Below are 9170 nucleotides of genomic sequence, written 5' to 3' on the forward strand. Positions count from 1 at the left end.
AGCACGTCGCTTTCCTATTCCCTTGTACAGGCAATTCAAGAAAACACGCGGCTCTACGACGTCACAGTCAGAGTGTCTCTTCAGCTGTAACCTTGCGCAAAATACGGTAGGCACTTTTACATCACCCACTCATCGAAGAGCGCCTGCTTTTCAATGTGAAATTGCTTTGTGTTTTGTTTAGTCACAATTTTCCTTATAAACTCCTTATAAATTTTTCGTTCAGAATATCACGTGTCGAGTCACATGACTGAAATCAGCTGAATCGCGAGTGAACATGTCACGCATGATTGCGTACCTCTTCGACGAGTGGGTGATGTTAAAGTGCCTACCGCAAAATACTTGGTAGGCACTTTAACATGCAGATATCCAATCCAGCACGAACCAATCAGAAGCTACGCTTTTCGTGACGGGTTGAAGCTTGCGCTGAAAGTCTAGACAAACTACAGTATTGCACACTGCACAGATTGTTCCGTTCATATTAAAACCAGTTTAACACCATCTTTCTGATTTATTTTTAAGCCATAAACACAGAATAGGTTACATAACCACATTATCACCATAAAAACAATTATTTAGCCAAATATGGTAACGCAAAACTAAAATAAAAGTTTGCAAGGGAAGGTACCATTTTCTGCAGTCCAGAACATTATATCGAAGGCAGACCAAATGAGGGCTATTTTCCCCTGAATTTGATAGAAGTAGTTGTGTGTACTTTTCAGTTTTAGTTCATCAACAACGAAATGGAGACAAAAGTCATCATTAAGAGCTGCCTTTTGTACACAGTTGTTTCTATATTTAAATTGACACTTCACTTCCAAGAGTCCAAAGTTTTTCCCGGTTTACTTGTCAAACACTTTTCCACCTGGGGAAGCTCCAAAAAAAAATTAACCCAGGATTGACTATTAGGCCGCTGTCAAAAATCTCTACGTCTCTGTTTAGTTGTTTTTTCATCTCTTCCCGATACAACCGAACTGCATGCTTCTCCTTTGTCAAACCGTGGCGAACAGCTGGAACATGGTGTAGCATTGGTGGTTTAAAAATTGATCTTGAAAAGGAAGTAGTTTTCCGCTTAATAATTTTTCCAAAATTTGAGGAGGTTAGTTGTCGTTTTCGGCTATTGAGTCATAAAACTGATTGGGACTGCGAAGTTGTTGCCTTCTCAAGAGCATGTAATAATAATAATAATCAAGTTTTTATTTGCGCCCATTGCGATAACATACAGTACACTGCGATCACAGATGCGATACAACAGACGACTGGAAGCAGCAAAGTGACATATAGTCTTCGAGTCAGCTGCTTCCTTTGTTTTGGCTTGCCACTAAGTGTCTTTGCCGAGACACAGCCGCGTGTTCTGGAGAGGTGTCGAACCCATGTCCTTTCGAAAGTCGCGCAGACGTTCTCACCACTCGGCTACGCAGCCGACGATGTGCTTCCTGTAAGCCCATGTACAAGCGTCTTCATTTGATGCATCATGATGTTTCAAAAGGTAGGAAAATGGTGTATTTGAAGCAGAGCATGCTGCAAAGGCTTCAATTTCGCTTTCAAGCAAGGGACGTTTAAGGTCATTGCATCTGGCATCGAATCTGCGTGATGTGATGGTGCTTTTCACCCTCCGTTTGGTCCGGGCAGTCTCCGCTCTTGTAAAGATGTAATTTGTGACTGGTTCTGCAAAAATGGCGTCGCCTCTTGGTTTGTGCCACTGTTGCTCTGTGCTGGTGCAGGACAAAGCTCCTGGGATCATTTTTACATCACGAATGTGAAAATGATGCATCTTGTATAGCAATGCAGTAATGTGACTGCATCTACCACCAAGTCTGCAACACAAAGAAATGCAAATTAATACCAAACAAAAGTTTATGCACGGTAACAGAACAAAGTATATATAGCCTACTATGTAACCAAACGTGGTAGGCCTAGTTTTAGTTATCCATGTTAGTAGCATAAACTGCTTCATATTACTACAGTAGGTAGGCTACATAAACCGCCATGGGCTCCGTTAGAGGGGGGGCCGCGGGGGTGATTACCCCCCCACCAATCAAAGTGAGGGGGTAACTAATGCAAAATTACCCCCCCCCCCACTAATGTAGAAATAAAAATTTAATTTTTATATTTTTTCTACTTTTGTGTTTTATTTTTATTTTTTTATTTTGTTGTACAACTTTCTAGTTGTTTGCTTGGAAACTCCGACTCGCAAGACAACGCAAATATGCAATAGAGACTGCATAATGCTATGGGAATTGTTCAGGAGCTAAGTAGTTTGCAAAATCAGTCTGACAAGTTCAAAATCGCCCTGCAGGAGGAATCCCACCATGGCTTGCACAGTTTGTGCCAAACAAGATGGCTGACACGTGTATGGCCATTTCTTCAGTGTTGTCAAATTACAAAGCCTTGCTAAACACACTTCAAAATTTCAACAATGCGAAGTCATTAGGCCTTTATTCCCAATTATTGCAAGGCAACACATACTTTGCATTGCAGTTTTGCCAAGTTTTATTCAAACCACTTGAAAAGATAACTGGCCTGTTGCAGATCAAGTCTTATACCATCAGAGACATGATGGAGCTGGTTGAAAACTCAAAAGTTAATTGCCAGAGTCTTAGAAATGAAGAACAATTTATGCAGTTATACAAGGAATTTCAGCAGCAAGTAGATAGCTTAGGCTTAGCTAAGTCCAAATTTCAAGAAAGCGCTGTGAGCAAAGTGCTTCCCATGACCTCGCTTCTCATTACAGAAGGCAGTTCTATGCATCTATTGACAGCAAAGTGCAAGGCCTCACCCACCGCTTCAATGGCGAAGAAATTAAAACTTATCAAATGCTTAAAGTTTTAGTATCTGGCACAGTTAACGACAGTGCTGTTACAGCGTTGGAACGATAGACTATGGCTTCAACGTGAAAATTTTGGGCCAAGATTTAAGCCACTTCCATCAGAAATTTGGGCGGATCAAGTATGTGTGCGATGTTCGACATAAGTTAATGGGACTTAGACCTATTACTGTCAAAGAGTTTTATGCCAGTGCGGAAAAACTTGAAAAATTGCTATTGGTCAATGGCCCTTCTTCTGCACAAGCTGAAAGATCGTTTAGCTCGCTACGCCGCATAAAAACATGGCTCCGAAGCACAATGACTGCTTCAAGACTCAATTTCATTGCCATGCCCATTAAGTGTATTTGAATGAACTAAGTGTAGATGAAATCTACAAAGATTTTTTTTTCAACAATGCACAAAGATTTAAAGTCTTTGGCGACTTCTGACTGCTCTGCTTAGAATAGAAGCAGAGTGCACACAGCGTTTTGTTTGAGTTGAGTTATTCGTTTATAATGTTATTTCTTTGTAGTTTTTATAAGATATTGGCACAAGGTATTAGCCTACCTGGGTGTTATGACATTTTTTGTTTAGTGTTATTTCTTATACGGCGCAGATGGTAGGCCTTCCTGTAGTATCGATCAAGATGTCTCTTTATTTTCAGTTCTTGTAAAAGTTAATGCATTTTAGCTTCTTCTTCTTCTTTTCTGAGTTGAATGTAGGCCTAACCATAGCCTAGATGCTGAAACGTTTCATTTCACTGGGGATGTTATGGCACAGGTTGTCGTGCTGTATTCATGTAATTGTAAATTAAGTTTTATAGATTATAGCTTTGACCTTAACGCTTTTGGCCTTTTAAATCTAACCTTTTAGCGTCTGAAGTGCAAAATTTGGAGGACTTGAGCCAAGGAAGAATGCAGAGAGGGATTTTGCGTAAGCTACGTCCCCTCTTCCAGTCAAAATTGTCTCAAAACCTCAACAAAATGTGGCAAATGTTAAAAAGCTTTTGCTCGTAATTTCAGATTCGCTGAAAAATTTTTTCGATTTTAAATCGTGCAGAAAGGCAAAAATTTTGCGCCTTCGGCGCGAAACATGCAGCCTAAGACGCTGTATAAGAAACTGAAGCTTTCAGGAATGCGAACGGGGTTTGGGGAGCGACCTTTCAGAAGTAGGCTATATGTGATGCGATAATCCAATAAGTCCCTGTCGATGTCAAAACATCGTTCCCGCCCCTGCTTAAATTACCCCCTCCCCCACTCTCAGGAAGTGTCCGGAGCCCCTGTAAACCGCATATAGGCTTAGCTGTAAGCTTAATATCAAATGGCTTATGCTACAAGCAGCAGTAGCAATAATATGGTTGATAAAACAATAATCCTCAAAAGAGTAAAAAGACTAGTTTGCAACTACATTACAATTTAATATCACCCATCCAAACTTTCACATGACATAGAAAGAAATATTTAGCATTATAGATTGCCTACACCTACAACCATTTACTTACCCTGCCTTACAAGAGCACTTTGCTTTCTGTATTACTGAAGTCGATTGCTTCATCTGAAGTGTGAGTTCATGCGGTTTATCAGTTTTTCTCTGACTTCGCCAACACTTTGCCTTGCAGATAAAACTTTGAGAATCTCCACGTTTAGTAAAAATTTCACACAAATAATCTTCAATGAAATACTGATAACCTCCTTTGAGAGGTCTTGCAGATGGTCCAATCCAGTCTAATATTGATCTTATATCAAACGATGGTAAATATAGTAAAGATTATGACCAGTTATTCACTTCCATCGTAGATATTTAGCATCGAAACAAATAACTTGACTGGTAACAGAGAGTTTCGCAATACAGTACCTAGTTTCCATGCAATGCAACGCTTCAACCTCTCAGTGCGCATTGAAGCGTAACGTGGAATCCCTCTATTCTGTGAACAGAGAACATAAAATACATTTTGGGCAGAAGAAGTGCCAAGATATTTGAGAAGTTTCTTGAGAAAACTTTCATGGGAGTGCTGCAGCACCGCAGCACACACTAGCGAGCCGCCCCTGGTTTTGTCTCTATATTTAACTGCCATTCTGTTGTGCAACAACATTGAGCAGATGCCACTGCTAAAGGAGTTGGCTCTGAAATATCTCAGCATACATGCCACTCAGCATCATCCGAGCGATGCTTTTCCCGTGTGGCAGGGCTCTCACAAATGAAAACCAGAAAATCCCTAAAGCTATGTCAAAAAATCCCTAGATAGCATGAAAAAGCCCTAAACATATCATAATTAGCGCGTTATATTGGATTTCAAATGAAATGTAGCCCAACACATGTCAAGAGAAAAAATTTAAAAAAGCCGAAGTCGCTGATCGCAATTTCTGCAAACATTTTAAAAGGGTTAGGGTATCGGAGTATCGGTATCCGCAAACAAACAAACTGAAAAGATTGAGGAAAAAAATAGAACATCGCTGATTGCAGTTTCCGTTTTTCCGCAAACATTTTAAAAGGGTTAGGGTTGCTCGGAGTTTCCGCAAACATTTTAAAAGGGTTAGGGTGTTTCCGCAATTAAACAAACTGAAAAGATCGAGAGAATAAAATAGAACAAAGCCGAAGTCGCTGATCACAGTTTCCGTTTTTCCGCAACTTCCGCAAACATTTGAAAATTTCCAGGAATGATCTTAAGAGTTTACCGAAGTCGCTGATCGCAGTTTCCGCAAATATTTTAAAAGGGTGAGGGTTTAGAGTTAGGGTTGATCGGAGTTTCCGCACACATTTTAAAAGGTGTTAGGGTTGATCGGAGTTTCCGCAAACATTTTAAAATTTCCGGTAATGATCTTAAGAGTTTTTGTTTGTTTGCGGAAAATTTTAAAATTTTGCGAAAACTGCGATCAGCGAAGTCCTTCGGCTTTTTTTAATTTTTTCTCTCGATCTTTTCAAGGTACGAACTGATGGTACGAATTGTTTATGGTAGGAATTAGGTTGCATCCTTTTGGGACTGCTTCCATTCAGCAGCACCTACGGTGGTGAATGAAATAATTCCTTGGCAACAACACTTCAACAATCGGAAAACTTCACTCTGCCATTCTCGGTAACCGACCCTGCGTCAAGAGCCTCTACAAGTAGGCTAGGCCTACCGGTATGCGAAACTACCAGGAATAACCAATCAAGGCTTTGTCAGTCCGAGGATAAAGATTCAGTTAACCAACATATCTTTTACATCACAAAAGACTACAACGATGACCAGTTGTTTTGCGGATGAAACATCCGTAGTTTCATCCGATGTGATGCTGAATTTTGTCTTTATTAACGTACATATCAGTTTCTTAGCGAAAAATAAACTAGTTCCTTGCCTCACAACATTGGTGCACTTTGTGGCATTAAGGTTCACTGGCGATAAGGCAACTTAATAAACGCCTGGTATAGTGGTGCTGCTAGTCAACCCTGGGCCACTAGTATAAAAGCAAACCTTATTGTATCTGGTGTAGTGGCAAAAAAGGAAACAAACAGGCCACTGACCACAAGGAATCAAGTGACGGTGACGTGATTTCAAAAATTAATTTCATACCACATAAAATTAAACAAAACAGAATTTACTGATTAGCAAATTATACAATACGATTTGCAAGAAATTGCGAAAAATCCCCAAAAAATCCCTAGATCATCAAAATCCCTAGATGTGTCCCTAAAAGAGGCTAAAAGTTCTAATTTGGAACTAAATCCCTAAAAGTGAGAGCACTGCGCGTGTGGGCTTGACGGCAACTAAGCTGCGCTTCCGTTCAGCGTTGCCAGATGGAAAAATAGAATATCAAATTAAAAGATTCTGGTGAAATTTAAAAGTCTTTATTGACAAGCTTTTTGACCTTGGAACCAGATAACTTTGAAATTTTCCCCACTCGATTTTTTTCAAGAAAGTTTTTTCAATTTTTTTAAACTTTTCAGCAAATAATTTCTGCTCGTATTGAAAGCGTTTTGTAAGAGGTTTGCGTATGCGTGATGGCAGTGTCTTATGTCTTAAAAACTATTTGTATTTTAGGCGAAATTGCTTTATTTAGGGTGTTTTAAATATCTGGTGAAATTTTAGTTAATTTTTGGTGCCAAGCGGCTTCCATTATCTGGGTCTGAAATTTATTTTGGGTCTAAAATTTTTTTACTTTTTGCGTTGCTGGAGCCTGGAAGTTAATAGGATTCGATATTCTGGGTTCTGTTTAGTATTCCGGAATAATTCTGGAATAGTGAATTATTCTGAATTGCCCATCCTTATGCGTTGTGTAATGGCGTCCGCTAGGGTGTGTCGTGTGCCCCCAAAAATTTAAAAAATGGTTGAAAACAAAATTATTTTTTTTTGTGGGTGAGGCTTGACTAAAAAAGCAAAATTACAAAATTTCAAAAAATTTGGTCAAGGTTTAGGTGCTCCACATCCCAATTGCCTGTATCCACTTGTTGGCTTGACAATAGGGTGGATTGAAAAATTTTTTTTTTTTAATTAAAAAAAAGGGGGGTCTAGACCACTGACAAATTGGCTAAAAACAATAACAAAACTGGTTTCAGGGAGTTGTACCACATATTGGCCGTTCTACCCCCCATTTTATGGGGGAATACCCCCAAAATTCTCAAATCGGTTGTAACTTTGGAACTGCTGGTGCTAGGAACATGAGCTTGGTATCAAATGATGCAGAATCATAATGTTTCTATCTGCTCTATGAGGATTTTTTGCCTTAATTTCATTAGAAAAAAAGTTATGACAAAAAGCGTATATTTGACAATGTTTTGGACAAAACGGTAGCGCAGGCACAAGGTAATGGGTAAATGCACATGCTGTACTGCATATGTTGATGCAGGTCACAGATGACTTGGATACTTATTGCTTATTGCATTTGCAATAAATATACAGCATGGTATGCATAATATACGGTACACACTACACATGATGTAGAGAATACAAGGCTTAATCGAGAGCATGTAGGCAGAGGTCTAACGGTACAGTAGTGTGACTGGAAATACAATATAGTGCTCGTGTCATGTACACACACAGTTGCAAGTAACAACTTTACTGCACGACCTGGGGGTTATTAACTGGACTGTTCAAAGTGTAGGTGCATAAAACAAATACTGTAATTAGTAGACATAATTGGTGATGGGTAGACTGTGATCTGCCATGAAATCATTGTCAAGGAAATACCAGCACACAGATTGATATACTCCATACTGCTGCATGTGCTAGACTACCTGTACTACATTGAGACTTTAGCAACCAGCACAAAAAGGTGAACATGTCAATCTAGTGGGAATTCCTTCTTGCTGTTGAATTCTTTCATAAGTTGACGAGATCGCACCTTCTGACGAATCAGTCCATCCCTTCTTTCAAAACCTACAGCATATAAGCTTGCTTTAACAGTCACTAGCTTAACGTGACACTCCACTGCTTGGTTGTGGCAAGGATAATCCAGCCGCAGAGGTTCGTCGATGACATTGTCAAGCTGTTGATCTGCTAGTGATCTCATGATAGGTGGCTCAGACTTATGAACTGTGCCAAGCTTCACAAGTTGGTGGTATGATTTTGCCTTAGTATTAAGCTGTGGCACAAGAAATCTGCATATTGCAGATGGCACGGCTGGTGAAATTTCCTTTCTCAGCTTTCGATTTTCATCTTCTGCTTTTTGTGAGGAGCCAACATGATTCTTGCTTTGCTTTTCCTGTGCTTGTGCACCTAAGGAATAGATTTGTTGGCCTGCTGCTTTTCTAACTTGGCAGTCTTCATCACCTAGCATTCCAACAATGACATTTTCAGAGTGAGCGAATAATGCATTGCATTCCAAAACCTTCTTGGAAATCTTTTACTTCTTGGTTTGGGAAGATTTCTTTGCAACATGTTGAAGAAGTTTTTTGACCCATCAGATAATGAATTGTGGTGTTTTATTTGAAACCAAGATGGGAAGCAAACCTTGATGCAGTACTCAGACAAGTTCATGAAACTTTTGGAAGGGTTGATTGCATGAGTGTATTTACGAAGTAGCCTACAAGCAAGTGTTAGCCACCTTGAATTGACATAATTTCCCGACTGACAAAAACTGCAAATCTTCATCAACATTCAACATGCCCAAGCACAATGCAGGCATAATCCATATATTACACTGGTAAACAAAAAAAGAATTATTTTTTGCTCCATAAACTTTGAAGACTGATTTAGAGTTATTTTGCGGTGCTGAATCCGAATCTAACCTCAGATCACGTCAGCTTTGTGAGATATGATAACAACAAATGGTTACTTTTGTCAAAAGTGGAAGATTTGGCATTGCGTTCACCACCAACATATGCAGTGCTATAACGAATGGTTAGTGTTAGACAGACCAAAACAGCCTAAGTAAGGTTACTGTACAAGCAT

Source organism: Aplidium turbinatum, chromosome 4 (genome assembly GCF_918807975.1).
Source record: "Aplidium turbinatum chromosome 4, kaAplTurb1.1, whole genome shotgun sequence".
Taxonomy (NCBI): Eukaryota; Metazoa; Chordata; class Ascidiacea; order Aplousobranchia; family Polyclinidae; genus Aplidium; species Aplidium turbinatum.